This window comes from Podarcis vaucheri (assembly GCF_965113315.1).
Source record: "Podarcis vaucheri genome assembly, chromosome: 3".
Taxonomy (NCBI): Eukaryota; Metazoa; Chordata; class Lepidosauria; order Squamata; family Lacertidae; genus Podarcis; species Podarcis vaucheri.
In genome coordinates, this window is record NC_138761.1 from 101881910 (window position 1) to 101905105 (window position 23196).

A 23196-nucleotide genomic window follows, 5' to 3' on the forward strand; every position below is an offset into this window, starting at 1 on the left:
GGGCCAAGTTTGGCCACCACTGGACTCTCAGGGAAAGTGTTTCACAAGGAACACTGTTGAGAGAAGACTGTGTACCTAGTGCCCAACAGATTTAGCTGAGTCTCCAGCGCTGATTTTAAAACACAAGAAGGCTCATATTGGCACAGTTGGACCTTCAGCTAATCTAGCCCCCAAAAAGAGCAGCGTTTCACAAACTTGGATCTCCAGCTGCTTTTGGACTACATTTCCCATCATCCTCAACCACTGGTCCTGCTAACTAGGGATGATGGGAGTTGTAGTCCCAAAACAGCTGGAGACTCAAGTTTCGGAAACTCTGAGTTAGAGCTTTAAGAGCCAAGCAGTTTGAATTGGAAGCACACTGCCAACCAACGCCACTGCTACAGAATTGGTGTACTAGTGTCACGAGTGGTGACAGGGAATTGCCATGTCCCCACAGATCAAGAAGAGGCCGGAGGCTTGGAATACACTTGACTTTTTATTCAAGGAAGTAACATAGCGAGGTCTCCCCAGCTTCACTCCTTCAGCTTGGAAATCTGCAGGAATCTGAGCTCCGACCCCGCCATTCCCCTCTAGTCTTTCACTCTGGGACGCTCCCGAACAGACAGAGACTGTGATGTGGGGGTGAGCTCCTCCTCTGGATCTGACTCACTCATTGTTCGGTGACACATGGGGCTCTCCTAGAGCGGGGTGTGAGAGGAGGAGAAGCCAGCAGGACTGAGAGTGTCCTGCTGTGGAATGGCAGGTGTACCCACTGATTCCTCCCTGTGTGTGTCTGCGCTCACACAGAGATGTTCAACCTCCAACCCTGCCCTGGAAGGCCCTTCTTCCTCTGAGCCCCCTTGATCACTACACCCTTCCAGCACCTCCCAACTCGACCATTCCTCATTGTATGTGCTGGGCCCATGGGTAACCCGTGAAACGCAGCCCAGGACCCGACCAGAATCTGGAGGTTCAGTCTGACAGGGCCAAGGCAGGATTGTTGTTGTTGTTTAGTTGTTTAGTTGTGTCTGACTCTTCGTGACCCCATGGACCAGAGCACGCCAGGCACTCCTCTATTCCACTCCCTCCCGCAGTTTGGTCAAACTCATGCTGGTAGCTTCGAGAACACTGTCCAACCATCTCGTTCTCTGTCGTCCCCTTCTCCTTGTGCCCTCAATCTTTCCCAACATCAGGGTCTTTTCCAGGGAGTCTACTCTTCTCATGAGGCAGCCAAAGTATTGGAGCCTCAGCTTCAGGATCTGTCCTTCCAGTGAGCACTCAGGGCTGATTTCCTTAAGAATGGATACGTTTGATCTTCTTGCGGTCCATGGGACTCTCAAGAGTCTCCTCCAGCACCATAATTCAAAAGCATCAATTCTTCGGCGATCAGCCTTCTTTATGGTCCAGCTCTCACTTCCATACATCACTACTGGGGAAACCATGGCTTTTACTATACGGACCTTTGTTGGCAAGGTGATGTCTCTGCTTTTTAAGACGCTGTCTAGGTTTGCCATCACCTTTCTCCCAAGGAACAGGCGTCTTTTAATTTCGTGACTGCTGTCACCATCTGCAGTGATCATGGAGCCCAAGAAAGTAAAATCTCTCACTGCCTCCATTTCTTCCCCTTCTATTTGCCAGGAGGTGATGGGCCCAGTGGCCATGATCTTCGTTTTTTTGATGTTGAGCTTCAGACCATATTTTGCACTCTCTTCTTTCACCCTCATTAAAAGGTTCTTTAATTCCTCCTCACTTTCTGCCATCAAGATTGTGTCATCTGCATATCTGAGGTTGTTGATATTTCTTCTGGCAATCTTAATTCCGGCTTGTGATTCATCCAGCCCAGCCTTTCGTATGATGAATTCTGCATATAAGTTAAATAAGCAGGGAGACAATATACAGCCTTGCCGTACTCCTTTCCCAATTTTGAACCAATCAGTTGTTCCATATCCAGTTCTAACTGTAGCTTCTTGTCCCACATAGAGATTTCTCAGGAGACAGATGAGGTGATCAGGCACTCCCATTTCTTTAAGAACTTGCCATAGTTTGCTGTGGTCGACACAGTCAAAGTCTTTTGCATAGTCAATGAAGCAGAAGTAGATGTCTTTCTGGAACTCTCTAGCTTTCTCCATAATCCAGCACATGTTTGCAATTTGGTCTCTGGTTCCCCTGCCCCTTCGAAATCCAGCTTGCACTTCTGGGAGTTCTCGGTCCACATGCTGCTTAAGCCTGCCTTGTAGAATTTTAAGCATAACCTTGCTAGCGTGTGAAATGAGTGCAATTGTGTGGTAGTTGGAGCATTCTTTGGCACTGCCCTTCTTTGGGATTGGGATGTAGACTGATCTTCTCCAATCCTCTGGCCACTGCTGAGTTTTCCAAATTTGCTGGCATATTGAGTGTAGCACCTTAACAGCATCATCTTTTAAAATTTTAAATAGTTCAGCTGGAATATCATCACTTCCACTGGCCTTGTTATTAGCAGTGCTTTCTAAGGCCCATTTGACTTCACTCTCCAGGATGTCTGGCTCAAGGTCAGCAAGCACACTACCTGGGGTATACGAGGCATCCATTTCTTTCTGGTATAGTTACTCTGTGTATTCTTGCCACCTCTTCTTGATGTCTTCTGCTTCTGTTAGGTCCTTTCCACTTTTGTCTTTTATTATGGAAATCTTTGTATGAAATGTTCCTTTCATATCTCCAATTTTCTTGAACAGATCTCTGGTTCTTCCCATTCTATTGTTTTCCTCTATTTGCATTGCTCGTTTAAGAGGGCCTTCTTGTCTCTCCTTGCTATTCTTTGGAAATCTGCATTCAATTTCCTGTATCTTTCACTATCTCCCTCGCATTTTGCTTGCCTTCTCTCCCCCGCTATTTGTAAGGCCACGCTGGACAGCCACTTTGCTTTCTTGCATTTCCTTTTCATTGGGATGGTTTTCGTTGCTGCCTCCTGTATAATGTTACGAGCCTCCATCCATAGTGCTTCGGGCACTCTGTTCACCAAATCTAAATCCTATAATGGGAAGAACATCCTTCTTTGGTGTCATTTCTATAAGGTGTTTTAAGTCTTCATAGAACTGGTCAATTTCCGTTTCTTAAGCACCAGTGGTTGGTGCATAAACTTGGATTACTGTGATGTTAAAAGGTCTGCCTTGGATTCAAATCAAGATCATTCTATCATTTTTGAGATTGCATCCCAGTACAGCTTTTGCCACTCTTTTGTTGACTGTGAGGGCCACTCCATTTCTTTTACGGGATTCTTGCCCACAGTAGTAGATATGATGGTCATCCGAACTGAATTCACCCATTCCTGTCCATTTTAGTTCACTGATGCCCAGGAACTAAGACGTTGGTGGGTTACTAGACCCAGGGGCCACCTCAGCCTCCCCTGACCCAACCGGTAGTGGAGCACCTGTAAGTGATGGCCCAGCTGAAGGCAACGAGGTAATCCCCGCATCTGGAGCCAGGGCAGGCTCAGGCCCCTGACTCGGCCCAGCTGGTGTTTGTTGCAGGGGAACCTGTACAGACTGGGACTCTTCAGGATCAAGCCCCAGACTTGGTTCAGATGATGCCTGAGGCAAAGGATCCAGTGCAGACTGAGACTCCTCTGCTTCTGAGTCCGAGCCCAAGTCCCAAGCCATCACATTGTACCACCACCAGGACCCAGGGTCCTCATCTTCTCCATCTTCCCTGGGGAGCTCCTGTGTGACAGGCTCCCACAACTCCTCCTCATCCAGCCAGTCCCTGGCAAGTACCTTCTGAACATCTGGACCTAGCAAGCACATGAAAGCATCAGCTGCCATTTCTCAGTTTTCTTCAAAGGGAGCCTCACAAATACTGCATCGTAATAATCTAACCTTGATGTGACTAGTGCAGGCATGGCCAAGGCTGTGGGTAGGTAGGGTCAGTATGCTGGAGGTTGACACACCAACCTAAGCTGATGAAAGGCACTCCAGGCCACTGCCACCATTTGTATTTCCACAGAAGAACCCCTAGACTGCTAACTTGGTCTTTCGAGGAGAGTGCAGTGACATCTAGTCAAAAGTAAATGAGTCTATCAAAGTTCTTCTTTTCCAACAGAAGAGTTATGAAATTCTGTTCCATTGAAATAAATGCTTTATTTTGATTGGATCATGCCCTGTGTGAATATATAATGAAGGGAAGGGCATGGATACATAAGTCTCTGTACAGCCTTGTGTAATCCAGCTTGAAAAGTTATCATTACCTAGATGCATGATTGGTTCTTTTTTTAAAAAAAATCACATTATATTATACTTCTGAAAGTTATCTTAAAAATCAGCTATAGAGTTGATAGGTGAACTGTACAACATGAATTTTTTTCTATTAGTATTTGACATGAGTCACCTTTCATCGTCATTGATTTGTTCTTGAATTCTTGGAAAAGGGAAATGGAATAATTGATTTACCATCTATACTTTAAAATAACAGCTGCCTGCCTCTTACTAATTTTAACTCTTAAACAACCATCACTTTCTTCCAAGTCTTTTTCATATAATATTTCTCCCTCAATTTTCTAAGAATTTCATCACCTCAATGAACCCCCCCCCCCCAAAAAAAAATCCATTCTGGAAGATTATGACTAAAGATTTTGAATTATGGTGCTGGAGGAGACTCCTGAGAGTCCCATGGACTGCAAGAAGATCAAATCTATCCATTCTTAAGGAAATCAGCCCTGAGTGCTCACTGGAAGGACAGATCCTGAAGCTGAGGCTCCAATACTTTGGCTACCTCATGATAAGAGATGATTCCCTGGAAAAGACCCTGATGTTGGGAAAGATGGAGGGCACAAGGAGAAGGGGACGATAGAGGATGAGATGGTTGGGCAGTGTTCTCGAAGCTACCAGCATGAATTTGACCAAACTGCAGGAGGCAGTGGAAGACAGGAGTGCCTGGCGTGCTCTGGTCCATGTGGTCAGAAGAGTCGGACACGACTAAACAACAACATGACTAAAGATAAACATGGAATTTGGGATGATATTGTGAAGTACATATCTGTATAACTCAGGAGTGAGGAACTTCTGGCCCATTGGGCCAATTCACGCTCTCTAAGTGCCCCTCTCTGGCCATCAGGACTTTCCACACCCCTCCATGGTTCTGCTCTGCATCATTCTTGAGTATTTTTGCTTGGCCGGCATGTGTGTAGACGAGGGATGTGTGTGTTTTGACTGGAGAAAGTAGCCAGTGGCTTTTGTGTATCTGGGATGTATCTGGAATGACACATCAATTGAATTTCCCCCAGATTCTTTTGTTCTGTGGTTCCACCCACCTTGATAGGTGTCCCTTGGGATGAAGAGAGGTTCTCCACACATAGTGCAATCCCTCTAATGGTAAACACATTTTTGTTGCACATTTTTATATTCTGTTTTCATCTTAAATGCAAGCCATTTGCGTGTAAAGGTTACAAAAAGGAAAGCTTGATAATTCCGTGAAAGTTCAGCACTGATGTTAACTGTCAGCAACTGGCTGAATGAGGGAGCAGTGGTGGAATCTGCCTAATTAAGAGCGTACACCCCCCAAAAAAAACAGGATTTGGATCCTGGATCTTGGCAGTGGGAAACCAGTCACATCCCAGAGGAGGAGGAGAGCTGGGAAGTACTGGAGGCTGGGAGCTTGGAGGATAGTGAAGAGGAAGAAACAGGCACAGGGCAGAGAGAAAATTCTCTGCTGTCAGCCTGCAACCCCCCACAAGCTGTTTATTGCATGTTACCGAGCAGAGAGCCAGGCAGAAGCAGAGAGGATCCCTTGGGCTCACAGTAGACAGAGAGAGGGACCTGACGTGGATGGATTGGGAGTGAAGGGGAAGCTACAAGCCAGTCCAGGCAACTGCTTCATCTAGACAGGAGCAACCCCTAGAAGTCTCTGTGTGTTCTCTGTTCTGCTTCCTTAATCAGGAAACTAACTGTAAATTAGAGGGTGTTTCACTGTCTTTCTCTGATTTGCAAATGACCTGTTCTCCTTGTTGGCTTCCTGTCATTAAATAGATAAACCTCAGGTGCTTAGCTTAAAATTGCCATGAATAGAAGTTAAAAAATATATATTCTATTGGGCTGTGGTGCTCGCTCTCCAGGTTCAAGGCTAACTAAAAGCAAAACTGACTATAATTTTAAAGAAGTTGCTTTAAAGAAGTTGTAAGAAAGTTGGTGAAATGGTTTACCAACTGAAAAACTTCCCAAGAAAATTTTTTTGGAGGCAATATATAAAAGTCTCACTTACATATCTAAAATGATAACCAGTTCTTTGGCATGACCTTCCTATGTTCTCGTGGGCATCGGACCTTAAGTAGAATTCTGCTTAAGTAGAACAAGTAGAATTATTGTCTGCCCAGCTGACTCTGTGCTGCATTTTTGTGTATGTATAATTGCCTAGTCTTCTCCTTTTACTGAAACATGCCAATAAAAGTGGTGGTGTTTTTATCTGTTGCTGTTGCTCCATAAGTGATTTCCCCATTGTGCAATCATATGATTTCATTTGCCACTCTTAAGTTTCAATCAATAAAATTCTCTCAGGTTCCAGTCCCTCTTGTGCTAAATACAAAAGAGCCTAAGGACATGGGCTTTTATCGCAGCTGGCTTGACTGCACATTCATTTACAGACGGATCTTTTCATCATTTCACTGCATATTAGAGGAGTCATGCCGCAAAGGCAGTGTGAAAATAAATAAAGGTAGCCAAGGGAAATGAACCACCTAGCGCTGCGAGGGAAATGGTTGCCATAGAGATGCATCCAGTAAACCAAAGATGGACAACTTGTGGTCCTCCAGATATTGTGGGACTGTGATGTTCACCATGCCTGACCATTAGCCTTGTTGATTGGGGCCGATGGGACCTGGACCTCAACAACATCTGGAAGGCCACAGGTTCCCCATTCCTGTGATAATCCCTTGTGACAATGTATACAGTAGAACATAGAAAGCTTCCTTATCAGGCCATCTAGCTTGGTATCATCTAAACCAGTGTTTCCCAAACTTGGGTCTCCAGCTGCTTTTGTACTACAATTCCCAGCATCTCTGACAATTGGTCTTGCTAGCTAGGGATAATGGGAGTTGTACTCCAAAAACAGCTGGAGGCCCAAGTTTGGGAAACAATGATCTAAACTGCAACCAGATCTTCAGGTGTTCAGGCAGAAGACCTTCTAAGCAATAGGTAGGTCTTCCCCAATCTGTTAGAATGCAAATTTTGGCAATGCGTCATGGAAAGGTGCTGCTTCTTTTTCAGGATTTTGTGAAATTCCCCGCGGCCGCTCCAATTGTTGAGCAGTAATTTCTTTGGACACTGCAACACACAAGTGTTGAAAAGCCTTCAAAAATGTTCTGTCTTCAGGACTGTTGATGAATGTCTCAAAAGTGGAAAGTAATCCAATTCAAAGTTTCATTTTTTTATATTTCTCACTCAGTCTAACATATAATTGCATCAGGTTCTGAAACCCATTCTGTGCCGTGAGGGACGAAAAGAAGCAAATTGATTCTGGTTGCCGAATAATAAACAACTGGGAGAGCTTGAGGATGCCATGTGAAGCAACCCCCCTCCCCCCCAAATGTCATCTGGTGAAAATTTTTAAAATAAAACTGTAATTACTCTGACAATGTCACAAAAAGAGCTGTGGGCTGTCAAGAAAATGCTGTTCACTACAAGTTGTAATTGATTGCAGAAACACCATACATCTCAGTAACAGCTTATTGACTCTTTTACGGACTTGAGATAAAGAGTATTACGGAGGCTTAAAGAAACAATGGCTATATGGACCCAACATGCTGAAGTGTGTACATTATCCTTCATGCACAGTGCTATCACTGTCTTAAAGATTTACTCATTTTAAAAGATGCTATCTGTATTCATTCAGTGTGGCATTTTTCTATTTGGCAAAAATGATGTATGCCTGCAGGGGACTATTTCTCCTGCAAAGAAAACATTATCTGGAGAATGCCACTGAGCTTCCTAGAGATATTAAAATATCCCACTATAAAGCAAAAATTCAAATTGTTCTCAATGTACAGAAATACTTGCACGAACAAGCCTGATTTCCTTCCGTAACAGTAACAGCAAGCCGAATAAATCCTGCAATAATGTCAGAGGACAAAGGACACGCCGATAAATCATAATCCTCATTTGCAGTTGCAAAGGCTTTATGTGGTCACTTGCATTTCTCAGCCGCTTTCTGTTCATATAGCTGAAATTTACTCCTAAGTGTGGTAAAGTTCCAATAGCAGAGCAAGCCTTTCTAGATGGTGGTGGTGGGGGGTGATTTTATTTATATCCCACCCATCTGTGGTTGGAAAATATGCCAAATCATTTGTGATGGTGCAAACACACTGGGGTGGTTTTGACTGGAAATCAAGGAACTGGAAAAGCGAAAAGACTCCTACAATACAGTGGTACTTCAGGTTAAGAACTTAATTTGTTCTGGAGGTCCGTTCTTAACCTGAAACTGTTCTTAACCTGAGGTACCACTTTAGCTAATGGGGCCTCCCGCTGCCGCATGATTTCTGTTCTCATCCTGAAGCAAAGTTCTTAACCCGAGGTACTATTTCTGGGTTAGCAGAGTCTGTAACCTGAAGCGCCTGTAACCTGAAGCGCCTGTAACCTGAAGCGCCTGTAACCTGAGGTACCACTGTAATTGAATGGCAGGTCCAAATAATAGAATATCTACAGTTGGCCATGATGACAGGGAGAATCAGAGGATATCTGACACAGAAGGTACATAAAGAATGGAAAATATTTAAAGACTACGGTACTTGAAAAATACCTGCAACAATAAAAATCTCCTGGCAGACCTTGACTGATTCTTGTAAGACGAATGTGATAAATAATCATGTACTTTGGAAAATCATGTACTAGGAAAGCAAAATAATAGTATGATGCTATGTGTAAAACAGTCAAATTAAGTGATAATACAATGGGTGTAATTGAAAGTCAACTTTATTTTCTCTTAATTCTCTTTTCTTTTTTTACTTCTTTCTTCTTTCTGTTCTGTAAATTAGTAATAGATAACAGTAATGAATGATGATGTATAGATTGTATAGTTGTGTATAGTTGTGTTTTGTGGGATGTTGTGTAATTTAATGTTGTTTGTCAAATAAAAGTTTTTTTAAAAAAATGAAATCAGTCGTGACTATCATGAATTTCAAGAACGCCATCTATAAAAATCCAGTTTCAGTGTACCTACTGAAATATCCCAGAAGAATATTTGGGCATCTCCAGTATCACTTTGAAAAATAACTTGGATGGCTTGTCAAGAATGGAACTTGTTCTCAAAGACAATTGTGCACCTATAGCACTAGCTGTTTTTGCATGACCAAACCCTATCTTAATAAGTAATAATATGAATGAGTGATGTGTACCCACATGCAGCCTTTTTCCTACTACATCACACGTTCCTTCCTGCAAGTGGCCGAACAAGCCTGGTTCACACTCTTTTAACCATAGTTTCCTGTTACATTTCAAACTACAGTACAAACTATGGCTAATGGTTTACAAAGAATTCCGGCTATAAACCCACAGCTTAAAACTGGTTTGCAAGTTCTTTGTAAGCCATAGTTGCTGGGTACACATGTAATGGGAAGTTAGTCTGAATCCTGCCTTTTTCAACTGCTTGCACAAAGAGAGAAACAAAGCAACTTTTTGAAGGGGGGGTTATGAGTTGCTGTTTATTTTGAAATTCTTTGGTTTTTGTGGTGTGGATGTCTTCTGATGCGTATTTATTGCATTTGGTGCATATGGTTTCATGGTAAGTTTGTGTAATTGTTGTAAGTTACTTTGTGTTTCTTTTTTTGTGGGAAGTGGCATATTGTTGTTGTTGTTTAGTTGTTTAGTCATGTCTGACTCTTCGTGACCCCATGGACCAGAGCACGCCAGGCACTCCTGTCTTCCACTGCCTCCCACAGCTTGGTCAAACTCATGCTGGTAGCTTCGAGAACACTGTCCAACCACCTCATCCTCTGTCGTCCCCTTCTCCTTGTGCCCTCCATCTTTCCCAACATCAGGGTCTTTTCCAGGGAGTCTTCTCTTCTCATGAGGTGGTCAAAGTATTGGAGTCTCAGCTTCAGGCTCTGTCCTTCCAGTGAGCACTCAGGACTGATATCCTTAAGAATCGATAGGTTTGATCTTCTTGCAGTCCACGGGACTCTCAAGAGTCTCCTCCAGCACCATAATTCAAAAGCATCAATTCTTAGTTTTTAAAATAATGATATAAATAGTGATGCCTCCACATTCTGTTCCACCTCTGTCCACCCAGAATGCCTGCTATATCTAAAAAGGAATGGCTTCAAATTCACATCTCTATGTTCTACAGTCCTACATACTAAATCTGTTTTACACTCTCCTTCCTTCTCTCAGACGTTTTCATTCTACATTCTGTCTGAGTAGTTGGAAAGGTCAATTGGTGAATGTTGTAAGCATGTGAATACAAACTTGGTTCTTGAAAGAAAGAGATACCTCAAAAGAACCCAAAGATTAATTAACACACATGAAGATAAGCAGCGAAATATTCATAGTAGTTCTAATTGCTATTTAATATCTGAATTACTTTGACAGAAGTGCTTTACAGGTTTGCCGCAAAAACTCAAACCAGCTGAAAAAGCTTGTGGGAAACCAACTAATTGATGAGGCCTAGGTCAGCGGCAATTGATAGCAATTTCATTCATCATCAGAAAATCTAAGAAGATAATTCTGCACATAGCAGATGATTTATTTTCCATTACTCATTTCACAATTCCTATGAAATGGTCTCAGGGTTGGTCTGAAAGCATATAAGGCCACCATCTTGCTGCTACTAAGCAGGTTTGGGTCTAGCCAGTGCCTGGATGGGAATCACATATATGCCAGGTTCCATAATAAAGGCAAAATAGAAATGAAATAATAATAATAATAATAATGACTTGCAGTTTTCTGTTTGAAGGGAATGTACACAAACCCATTTGTCACCATGAAGTATTCCACAATATAGAAACTCAATACATAGCAGAGTAGCTGTTACAACATCAGGAAATGGAAGATCTATAACAATTGGAGGAATAAGGACAATTTTTGGAGAGCCTGGGACAGATGTACTGGGCCCACAACCCGCAGGGGCCCCAGACTCTGATCTTTCCTCCCACTTTTTGTTTTTTTTTTGCAAAAGTAAGTCTCTAGCTCTTCTAGAAAAAAAGTTATGAAGCAAAATATGCATGTCCCCTTAGAAGCAATTTCTGTGAAGTCATCCAGCCCATCTGCTCCTGTCTTTCAGTGTTTTTAGCCAATAAACAAAGTCAGAGATGTGACTGGTGAGCAATTAGCTTGGACTAGAGATGGGAAGGCTTGGGGGGGGGATTGAAAAATGGGGGGGGGGAGAGACACAGGTTTTCCCCAGGTTTTCCCGAAAGCTGTTTTTTCCAGAAAAATGGGGGGGGGGAGAGTGTGTGGAATATTCAAATTATATCAATCTCGTTTTTTAATTGGGGGGTGGGTGGGGGGAACCTGTTTCCCGCCCAGTTTTTCCCCAGGCCTTTCCATCTCTAGCTTGGACACCAGGCAAAAGGAATTCCTTCAGTCCTAAAGAGCTGATGTTTTACTATCACCCCTTTGCTAGTAGTGTTCGGTGGGGCGGGGCAGCTGTGTTTACCTGACCTCCCATCACCAGTGCTGCTGCAGTTTACTGGGAGGGAGAGAAGGAGGGGCAAATGCAAGTGCAGATACATGAGCAGGAGTCAGCACAGCAGCAGCAATGGATTGGCTCCACTGGTGTGTTTGCACTGCCCCAATCTCACCACCAACTTGTGCCTTCCTCTCTCAGCAAGCCACAGTGACACAGGTGATGGGAGGTCTGTTAAGTGCCACCCTGGTATCCACTAATGCCTTTTAATGCATGTTCCCTTTCTTTGGCCAGTTTTCCAGTCCTTTGAATCTCCGTGACTTTCCCTCGTTTTCCCCTAGCAACCAGGATGCTTCTTTCCTGCAGTCACTTGTCTGAGAACAGGTACTCCCTAGAAGCTATTTTCTGCAAATATTACTACGCAAGAAGTGCTGGCAGATGTCAACAAGTGCCTGTATTACAGTGGACGCTTGGGTTGCGAATGTGATCCGTGTGGGAGGCACGTTCGCAACCTACAGCGTTCGCAACCCGCAGCCCCGTGCGGTCACGATTCGGCGCTTCTGTGCATGCGTAAAGTGTGATTTAGCATTTCTGTGCATGCGCAAGCGCAGAAACCCGGAAGTAACTGTTCCAGTACTTCTGGGTTCGGTGGGTGCGCAACCTGAAATCGCACAACCCGAAGCGTCTGTAACCCAAGGTATTACTGTAATGGCAAACACAAGAAGCACAAATGTCACAAGGACTTTTAGGCATGTCACCTTCTGCACAGGACCTAAAGACCAAGCATTCATTAAGAATTCACTGGATACCTAACTTACGGAACTATAATATATATGTCTATTCAGAAGGAATTCCCTTTGGTTTTAATGGGGATTTCTTCCTGCAGAGGCTTTTGAATGAATAAGAACTTTATTTGCGTTAGCCATCGGCCGTAGCGACAAAAGAGCATTACGATATACACAGAACAAAATAAAAGTCGATTATAATAAAACACAGCTTAGGATCCTGAATCAGCAGTCAAACAGTGGACCTTATTCTGATCGCCCCAGCTAAAACCCTTGCAACCTTTGCTGCCATCTGCTTTTGTTTCAGGGTGGCACTGGGGGGGAAACAGGATTCCTTTGTCTTTAACAGCTGTGTGGCAGGTAGAAATTCAAGGCTGGCAATTTGTTTTTGTTTGCTGCTCCTTTTTTGACCAGGGCGGGGGGAGGAAAGGGACTCCTATTTTGGGAACTACACTAGGCCTCCTAACCACCTTAATCTGGTCTTGTCATGAAAGGAAACTTTCAACTTCAATTGATTTTTCTACAATTCTGACATTACATCATGGCCCACACAGCTTGTTGTCTTGTTGGCTTGCTTTACCATATCCCCAAATAGCCCCTACCCTCTTGTGCCATCTTTAATTAATGTAACATTCAGCCTGCAAAAAAAGTCGTACCAACCTCACTATTTCACAAGTTTGGTAGGGTGCTGATTATCCTGTCATTGTTGTGGTTTATTTTATGTTATGCTAATGGACCAATGCGACTGCAAACACAACAATTCACTTGAAAGCTTTATTTTTCTTCTGGCCCTTTCCATTGCAAGATCGTGAAGGTTACCTAGCAAATTCACACTCTTGAAAGTCAATTTCTCTTGCAAGAGTTCACACTTGATAGACACAATAGCTAGGTGGCCTAACTGTTTATGCCACATAGAGGAACGCCTGCAGTTTTTAATGAGTGCTAGCTTGCTGATAGTTCTTTCAGGGTCCTAAGCTGCTTTCTGTTCATGATTCTCCCTGATCCAAGTCATTATTATTAGACCTCAGTTTCAGTGTTTTCATCTATGCGAGTATTTGAAAAGACAAATAAATGTTCCCCTTGAAAACAGACAGTGGAAGAGTCCCAGTCCATAAAACGTTGAATCATTATCAGAAGCAGTGTGGTTTTGGATCACATCTTTGAAGGATATAAGAATTTCCATCATTGTATATGAATTATGTCATAGAGCAGGGATAGTCAATGTGGTAGCTTTCTAGTCTTCTCATCCTTGGTCATTGGCCATGCTGCTTGAGGCACAATCAGTACACAAATGGAGGCATGGATGTCTGACCTTTTGCTGGAATGCCCTTCACCAGCAAAGGTGGCTCGCTTCAGACTCAGCCATGTGAACCCTACCAGTAGAGAGGTCCAAACAAGCCATCTTTGTGTTTCTATACAAATAAGTTAGAAACCCTTACCTCCTTGGAACAGATTTAAGTTTTGCTGACTGACTCTTTTCGCTGCTCTATGGAAAAACACATGAATGTGACCTTTGAAGAGTTTGTCTTTAAATTCTTTGGATGCTAAGGGAAGTGAGGAAACTTGGAAGCAATTTAGAAGGGGATATTTTAAAGGTCCTATATTTCCTCGCTTTACTTTGTTGCAGAGTACTTGCCCCAAACCTGGATGTAGGCATCCAGGCAATTATCATACCATACCTAGTATTTTTAGTCTTGAACCAAATTAACCAATATGTACATTCTTGCAAACACCTTCATTTTTTGCCAGTGTTCATGACTCTTAAATATATGCCAATGACATTCACATAGATCAGCCTCAAAGAACTAGACATAACCCAGCCTGAATGTGGCTTGTTGTTCTTTAGTTGTTTAGTCATGTCCGACTCTTCGTGACCCCTTGGACCAGAGCACGCCAGGCACTCCTGTCTTCCACTGCCTCCCGCAGTTTGGTCAAACTCATGCTGGTAGCTTCAAGAACACTGTCCAACCATCTTGTCCTCTATCATCCCCTTCTCCTTGTACCCTCAATCTTTCCCAACATCAGGGTCTTTTCCAGGGAGTCTTCTCTTCTCATGAGGTAGCCAAAATACTGGAGCCTCAGCTTCATGACCTGTCCTTCCAGTGAGCACTCAGGGCTGATTTCCTTCAGAATGGATAGGTTTGATCTTCTTGCAGTCCATGGGACTCTCAAGAGTCTCCTCCAGCACCATAATTCAAAAGCATCAATTCTTCGGCGATCAGCCTTCTTTATGGTCCAGCTCTCACTTCCATACATCACTACTGGGAAAACCATAGCTTTAACTATATGGACCTTTGTTGGCAAGGTGATGTCTCTGCTTTTTAAGATGCTGTCTAGGTTTGTCATTGCTTTTCTCCCAAGAAGCAGGCGTCTTTTAATTTCGTGACTGCTGTCACCATCTGCAGTGATCATGGAGCCCAAGAAAGTAAAACCTCTCACTGCCTCCATTTCTTCCCCTTCTATTTGCCAGGAGGTGATGGGACCAGTGGCCATGACCTTAGTGATCTTGAATGTGGCTAGGGTTGCCATATTTCTAAAAACCAGGATACCTTGAAACTTGTTGAGCTTTTTAAAGTAAACTCTACAAGAATTTTTTAGCTTGGGAGCTTTCGGGGGCATTTTCGGCACAATTTAACCCCTGTTGCCAGTTTTCCAGGACATTTGCCCTATTTCCAAAAAAATAATCCAGGACACCATTTTCTGAGGTGAATTCCATGACGTATGACAGCCCTAAACGTGGCAGAAGAGTGGGGCAGATTTTCACCATAATCCATATAATCTGGGCGCTTTGGGTGTCTTTCTCTGTTGGCTTTCCTTACAGACTCTGGGTTTAGCTGTTTCTTCAGTAAACACCTGCTTCCAGAAGTGTCCCAGCTACCTTCCTTTTTATCAAAAATGTTGTTATCTTCTCCACAACCTTTTTTCTTCCCCACAAGTTTTATTTCTCCATCAGGGATGGGGAACCTGTGTTTCTCTAGACGTTGCTGGACTATAATTTATATCATCTCTGGCCATTAGTCATGCTGGCTGGGGCTGATGGAAGTTGGAGTCTAATAACATCTAGAGGATCACAGATTCTCCCTCCTTGTTCTACATACAGTTTGTTAAGAATGAAAAAATATAACCGAAGATAATTGCTAATAAATAAGCAAATGGCACAGATTTTATAAAAATGGCTCAACTGGAACTTTAAATGCAAAATCTTTTAGCAGGATATTATTAAAATTCCAGTGATGAATACTGATACAGCAGCAAATTACAGATGTCTACAGTAAGGATAGCACTCTGTGTTCCTACTTAATTTTTTGTTAGCACAAAGTAAGTCTTTGTTTGTTTTAGTGAAACAAAAGCCAGACTATACTCTTATGTCTATTAACACCAAACGTCCAGAATATAATGAAAAGTTAATGACTGCACTGAAGTATGTTCATATATATATGAAAACCTGCATATATATATATGCAGGTTTTGGTGTCTTCGGGTGTCTTCCCGTGTAAGAGTCGGGGTGTCTGTGCGACGTTTCAACGAGGTCTCACTCGTCATCTTCAGGCTAGTGCTTTCGGCTTCTTGTTACTGGAACAGAGCAGAGTCTGGTGTTTGAGTTCCTATAAATACTGTTGAGGGATGTGGTGTATAGCCTCCAACGTTCTGGGCAGAGAGGAAGTTCCTAGATTAGTGTGCCTTTTCTTCTTTTGTTCCTTAGTTACTTGAGGGATATCTTGGGTGATTTCATGAGTGATATTCTGAATACCACTGGGTGGGTCATTAAGTGTAGATTAGTTGCTAAAGCTTTCGTGTCTTGACCTCTTGAGCTTGTGAAGAGTTTTTCTGAGAAGATGGCTGTGCTGCATTTAGTTGTGCTCTGGCTTGGCTTCGTGTATAGGGGCGAGCTGTGGTTTTGTGCCTTGTGCCAGCCAGATCTGTGTAGGGATTGCAGGGGGGTGCAGCATCCGGAGGTGCCACTATAGTTTGGCTACTGGATGGAGTCTGTAATATGTCTGTGGAGAGGGTCTGGGTTTGGGTCTGGTGTGGTTGATTGGTGACGGCATTCTGTGTGCCTCTGGTTCTGGTGTCGGTTTTTGTGGGGAGGGCTAATTTCCAGATGTCTGGCAGGCGGGACGTGTCGTCACGCTTGTTCATGTTGTGAGGGTGTTTCTCTATCTCGATGGCTTCCATGATTATTCTCTTGTGGTGATGTTCCATGTTAAAGAGCAATTTGGAATCTGCAAAATTAATTTCGTGTCCTGTTTCTTTCATGTGTTGGAAAAGAGAGGAAGTTTTTTCTTCTTTTTTGACGGCATTCTTGTGTTCTGCGATACGTGCATTTATTCGTCTGTTTGTTTGTCCAATGTACGTGGCTGGGCAGACTTTGCAGGGTATTTCATAGACCCCTTGGTTTTCCAGCTGGATTTTGTCTTTTGGGTTTCTGAGGATATTGGCTATTTTTTGGTTGGTGCAGAAGGCTGTTTTGATATTGTGTTTATGGAGGATTTTGCTGATTTTGTCTGTAGTGCCCTTGATATAAGGAAGGAGGGCCATGCCATTGTTTTCTTCTGTGTCTTGGTTTTTGGGGGGTGTTTCTTTTTGGATTAGCTTCATAACCCTGTTTTTCTGGTATCCATTGGCGATTAACACATTTGAGAGATTCTGTAACTCAGTTGTCAAGTGGTCTTTGTCAGCCAGGCGTTTGGTTCTGGAGATGAGAGTCTTGGCTACGGAGTTTATTTGTGCAGGGTGGTGGTGTGATTGTGCATGTAAGTAGCGGTTGGTGTGTGTTTTTTTCCGGTAGATAGTGTGTCTGCCAGACATCTGGAAATTAGCCCTCCCCACAAAAACCGACACCAGAACCAGAGGCACACAGAACGCCGTCACCAATCAACCACACCAGACCCAAACCCAGACCCTCTCCACAGACATATTACAGACTCCATCCAGTAGCCAAACTATAGTGGCACCTCCGGATGCTGCACCCCCCTGCAATCCCTACACAGATCTGGCTGGCACAAGGCACAAAACCACAGCTCGCCCCTATACACGAAGCCAAGCCAGAGCACAACTAAATGCAGCACAGCCATCTTCTCAGAAAAACTCTTCACAAGCTCAAGAGGTCAAGACACGAAAGCTTTAGCAACTAATCTACACTTAATGACCCACCCAGTGGTATTCAGAATATCACTCATGAAATCACCCAAGATATCCCTCAAGTAATTAAGGAACAAAAGAAGAAAAGGCACACTAATCTAGGAACTTCCTCTCTGCCCAGAACGTTGGAGGCTATACACCACATCCCTCAACAGTATTTATAGGAACTCAAACACCAGACTCTGCTCTGTTCCAGTAACAAGAAGCCAAAAGCACTAGCCTGAAGATGACGAGTGAGACCTCGTCGAAACGTCGCACAGACACCCCGACTCTTACACGGGAAGACACCCGAAGACACCAAAACCTGCATTCCTGTACCCGTGAAAATCTACGAAAGCATATATATATATATATATATATATATATATATATATATGTAAATATCCAAAAGAGAGAGAAAATAATCTTTGGGTAAAATGTACTTTAGATATGCTTTTAATCTATTATGTGCACTAGCGATGGATAGACAAATCTGTCAGTTTTGGTTTTCTCAGTTTCCAATTTTTCCATACTGAAGTCAGTTCTCCACACTCCCATAGCAATTTGTGATTATTATTTATAAAAGTCAGCATTTTAGTATCAGCATTTAATCCAATTACACATATTTTTGTATGCCGTTTTGACTAAAAAGCACCTCTGTGCAAGCAATATTTCCTAATATAAATATTTTATGTGCTTATGAAACTGCCCCCATATGTTCGCAGGAGGGTTCTTCCCACATCAGGGAACCAGTTAGTTATGAAGCATTTTCCCTCATGCAGGTGGCCAGTCGTAAGAAATATTCACCGTATGAAATTTACAAAGTAAAATTTTCTCATAAACAGCTTCCATATGTATCCATTTCCCCCCAGTCTGGTCCTGGGTGACTAAGACTAAGCTGGTTCAGGCTGGCATTTGGTGTTTGTCTTCTTGTTTTTTTTTAATATTTACTGTATGCATATATTTTTAAGCCACTTCTTAGATGCCCCCGGTGTTCAGGAAAGGTCAGGAAATGAAATTTAAAGACACCACAAATGAGAATGACAAACCTAGTTAGATGTTGCAATTTGTGTTTAAGAAAGGAATTGTCATGCTCCAGTTAATTAAGTGGATTAAGAGGCTCAACACCTACTTATGTTTTCATTATAAACATTTGTCTAGCTGGATTTGACAGAACAGGTTTCAGACTGCAAACAGGCATCAGACACACAGATCAAGACTGAATTCATTACATGCTAAAACCTTTCTTGAGGAAAGGAGTTTTTTTAGTGATATGCACCTTCTTGGGCAAAGTTCCATTCCTAAATTGGGACATAGCCGGCTCTTCCTACTATCATAGCTAATGTGGACTTCCAGCACTGGAACCTGATAAATACATTTTGGGTTGGTTTGTAGAGCTTTCCTACAGTTGAGGAAAGAGTGAGGGTACTCACTTGAAGTTATAGATTTCCCAGCAGAACAAGCATTTAAATTCCGATCCCTAGGCTTTGCATTTGTTCCGCGAAGAGAACGAGAAAGAAAATGAAAGAATCAAAGATGACGGAGTCATTTCTGAGAAGGCCTTGCATTACATTTATGCTGAGTGCAGAATTAAGCAGCAAGAGGGCAAGGGAATAACGTTTCATTTAACCTCTGGTTATTAATTCTGCTTTTGGGGAATCAAAAGCAGTATTTGATAGCTCAGACAGCTGCTCTGCTAAGAAGCCCATTTTTGTTTAACCTTTGTTGACTATAAGCTGCTCCAGGGCAAGGGAAATGTTGCTTGGTTACCCGGAATAGCTGCAGGACACGAAAGCGGTGTTTTCTTGTAGTTTTTTTAAAATGTTGAATAATGCTTTACTCTTTGCACATAGTATTCTGTCAAAGAAAGGAAGACAGAGAGATGTTAAGGAAAACTGATAGTAAAAAAAACCAAAACACCACAGAAAGACGAGGAAGAAGACAGGAATAAAATGACATTCAGAAAGCCACCTCATGGAATCTTTTGTGGGGGGACAGATTTGATATCCCTCTGATGCACTACCCTTGCAAGTAGGTTTTAGAGTTGCTTGCTGAAGTCCCCCAAAACACCCCTACCCCAATAACTCACACATCACTCATAAATTTTTGCTTAAGGTTTTTGGCATAATTTTGGCCACAACTTTATTAAACATACAAATTGTGAGTGGTTGCTTAGGCATTAGTTATGACTATCTGTCCCCCCCCCCCGCCTTGGGGGACAGCACTGACTCCCAGATTCCAGCGAGAGCCAGTGTGGAGGAACAAGATCAGGGATAACTGGAGCTGTGACACAGACCCTCAGCTTCTCCCCGCATGCACCCAGGAGCTTACGCGGCCCGCACCCGATTCCAGGGGTTTGGACAAAAGAATGGTAAGCCCCTGAATTCCTTTAACGGAATCCCCGTGCAGCAGCAACATTGGAGGGGCAGGCACAGCCAATCCATGCCCCTCCACCAACCAATTCATAAAACCAATGCCTAACCGCCAACCTTACAAGTTGTGACGATTTGCTACGCAGTAGGCAAAAACCAAATGGCACCAGCCAATCCGCCAGATGGCAAAATTCCTACCAGGCCCCCGCACCAAGGCGGACGACCCCATGACAGGCATAGCAAGGTCAAAGCACAAGCCCAAAAGGGAGGGCGGGCGGGTGATTTCTCTTTCCCACAGCGAAAGAGAAAACAGCTTGCTGTGAACCTTGTTTAAATAACATCTGTTTCCACCCTCAAATTGGCAACATCAATTTTACCCCAGCAACACAAACAGCCAATCCTTGCCAGGCCCCTCTATCTTATCCTGCCTGGCAACTACGGGGTGTCTTGCTATGCCCCATCTGCAACACGTGCTCTCCTTTAGTGAGAACACGCTTTCTGGGTGAAGGAGAAGCGCTCCTTCCTGTTTCCTAAACACCAAGATGTTCTTGCACTGGTGCTGTTTCAGAGAGAGAAGAGGGTCCTTTTGTAGCATGGGATGTTCCCCCTCAGCATTGTGATGGGGAGGAAAGTCATTTTGCTCCTCTGCTGAGCAGAAGTAGAATAGTGCGACAAGACTGACTGAATATTTTTGTGGAGAGTATGTGCTTTGCATATGTTTGTCCTCACACTGTCTACTTTTGCCATGCCCTCTGTTAACATGTGGTCCTTGAGGGATTGTCCAACCATCATTGTGGCCATCTGGCTGAAGAAAGTTAGCCACCCCAGTATACCTGAAGGAGCGTCTCCACCCACATCGTTCTGCCCGGACACTGAGGTCCAGGGCCAAGGGCCTTCTGGCGGTTCCCTCACTGCGAGAAGCCAAGTTACAGAGAACCAGGCAGAGGGCCTTCTCGGTAGTGGCACCTGCCCTGTGGAACGCCCTCCCACCAGATGTCAAAGAGAACAACAACTACCAGACTTTTAGAAGACATCTGAAGGCAGCCCTGTTTAGAGAAGCTTTTAATGTTTGATGTATTACTGTATTTTAATATTTTGTTGGAAGCCACCCAGAGTGGCTGGGGAAGCCCAGCCAGATGGGCGGAGCATAATTAATAAATTATTATTATTATTATTTTCTAATTTTTCTCTTTTCCTTTCTTTTTATTTGTTTCGAAGAGCAAAAGACACACCTGCATGTTTCAAAATAGCTTTTCTCTCCATGCCCTCTCATCTGCACCTTGGGAATTTTATACTTTGAGACCTGCTGGAGGTATTTGTTAAGGATTAGTTCAACTTTGCAAAGTGCACCCAGTCCCCAAACCATGATCAAATTCTGCTTTGCGTTTTCGGATTGCAGACAAATCTTTGTGGCTGTGAACATTGGTCCACTGTAAGCAAAGGTTGAGCACTGGGAAATGGGTGCATGATTCCATGGAATGAAGTAGCATCCGAATATAAGAATATTTATGGCCCAGGTTTCCACTATGGTCTTAGCCTGTGTGGCTAACAAATAGAAAAACAAAACGATATCAAATAATTGAATAAAAAATAGACATTTCATTGATACCCTTTCTGTATTTTCTGTTCTCTTATGCTTTCTGTTTTCTCATGCTGTTTGTCTGTTGCACATTGTGCAGAATTGATACCAAAGCAGAGCCAGATACACAAACCATCTGCGTCTTGAATCTAGGCTTGCACAATCATTTATTTTTACTTATTTAGAAAAAATTCTACACTGCTTATAATCAATATTTAAGTGATATACAGGGAAAGACAATAAAACCACATGCATAAGACTCACATGTCTAAAAAGCTCATGTATAAAATAAGGAAAATAGCTCAAAATTATAGGCATGGTATATTGGGTTGCCTATTGTCAGAGCCGCTTCCAGGTCCCAGCTCACAGAGGACCACGCTAGCCGGCAATATTGTACAAACTTCTTTATTGAGTAACAGTTTCCATATTCAAGCCGCAGCGCGCAGCTCTACGTCTTAGAAGCTAGACCGGCGAAGCTCCGTCTGAGTCTCCGCCTCCTGTACACCAACTTAATACTCTAGCCTTACTCCACATCTTCTGTCTTTCCTTTCTCCTCTGGGCCCCTCTACCCCCCGGGGTCTCTTCCTTCCTGGACTCTTCTGACGCTGACCCCCCCAACTCTTCTCCCTCCTTGCGGCGGGCTTTAGGACCTGGCTCCCTATCCGGGCTGCTTACTGTGCCGCCTTCCTTTGCATTTGAACTTTGCGCGCGCGCTCAGCCTTCAACCTTCCTCTTGACCGTTTCCTCGCTCCCCGATGGAGGTGTGGCCAATCCTAACTCCTGTCCTCCCGCTTGCGGCGAGCCGCCAGATCCCGATACCTGGGACCCCTCCCCCCTACTGCGCTCTGGTGGGGAAGCTGGTCCCGATTTCCAACTGCTGCTCTCTGAGTCCCCTCTGGTCCCTTCTTCCTGGGGTGTCCCCCTAGGCGCCCCCTTGCTCTGACCACTGGCGCCCCTCTCTGTGAATCTTCTGACTCACTGGAGAGACTCGGAGATCTCGGGCCGCTGTCATCGCTCATATTACCTTCGGATTCCTCCCCCTCGCTGTCTGTTTCCTCCCTTTCCTGTGCCTCTGCTCCTGAACCCCTGACATCCATCCCCCCTCGAAGCCCCCCTTCCCCCCTCCCCTCCTTCAGGCGTGGGTGCTGGGTGCTCCGTTGATATGGGGGTGATTGCTGGATACAGTTCATTCCCCGTGGCGGACATCCAACTGGATAAGTCCAGCTCTTATTCCTTGCACTCGCCGATGTTGATCTCCTCTGCTTCCATCTCTGTGCCACCGTGCTCGAACCCAAGGTCCTCCCTGAACACGTCCATGTCCGTCTCTCCCTCGGTCCCTTCTGGGGACGTTGCTCGCCCGGGACCCTCCAGCCACTTCCTGCGCCACTGCTCCTCTGGTCGATCATCCCACCAATACGAGGGTTCTGAGGCAGATCCCAAGGGTGACCCCTCCGGGGAACGTGTGTTCAGTGTCAGTTCCTCGTCCGAGTCGAACCCCTGGAACGTGCTGGCTGAAAGCGTGGGTGTGAAAAGCCAGTCGTCGAAAAACTCGGCTGGCATGGGCCTGTGTGGGAAGAGTGCATGAAACTTGTCTTTTAGCAGAGGTTCGTCCAAAGCGTAGCCCGGCACCCAGCTGTTGGCACTGACTGGGGTGCCTTCTCTGGCGAGAAGGTATTCTACACCGTCTTCCCCCCATCTTGAGTCTAAAATCTCTGTGACCTCGTTGATGTGCTCCCCCTCTGGTGACCCCCCTGCGCGGTCCTTTCCCTGAACGGGCTTG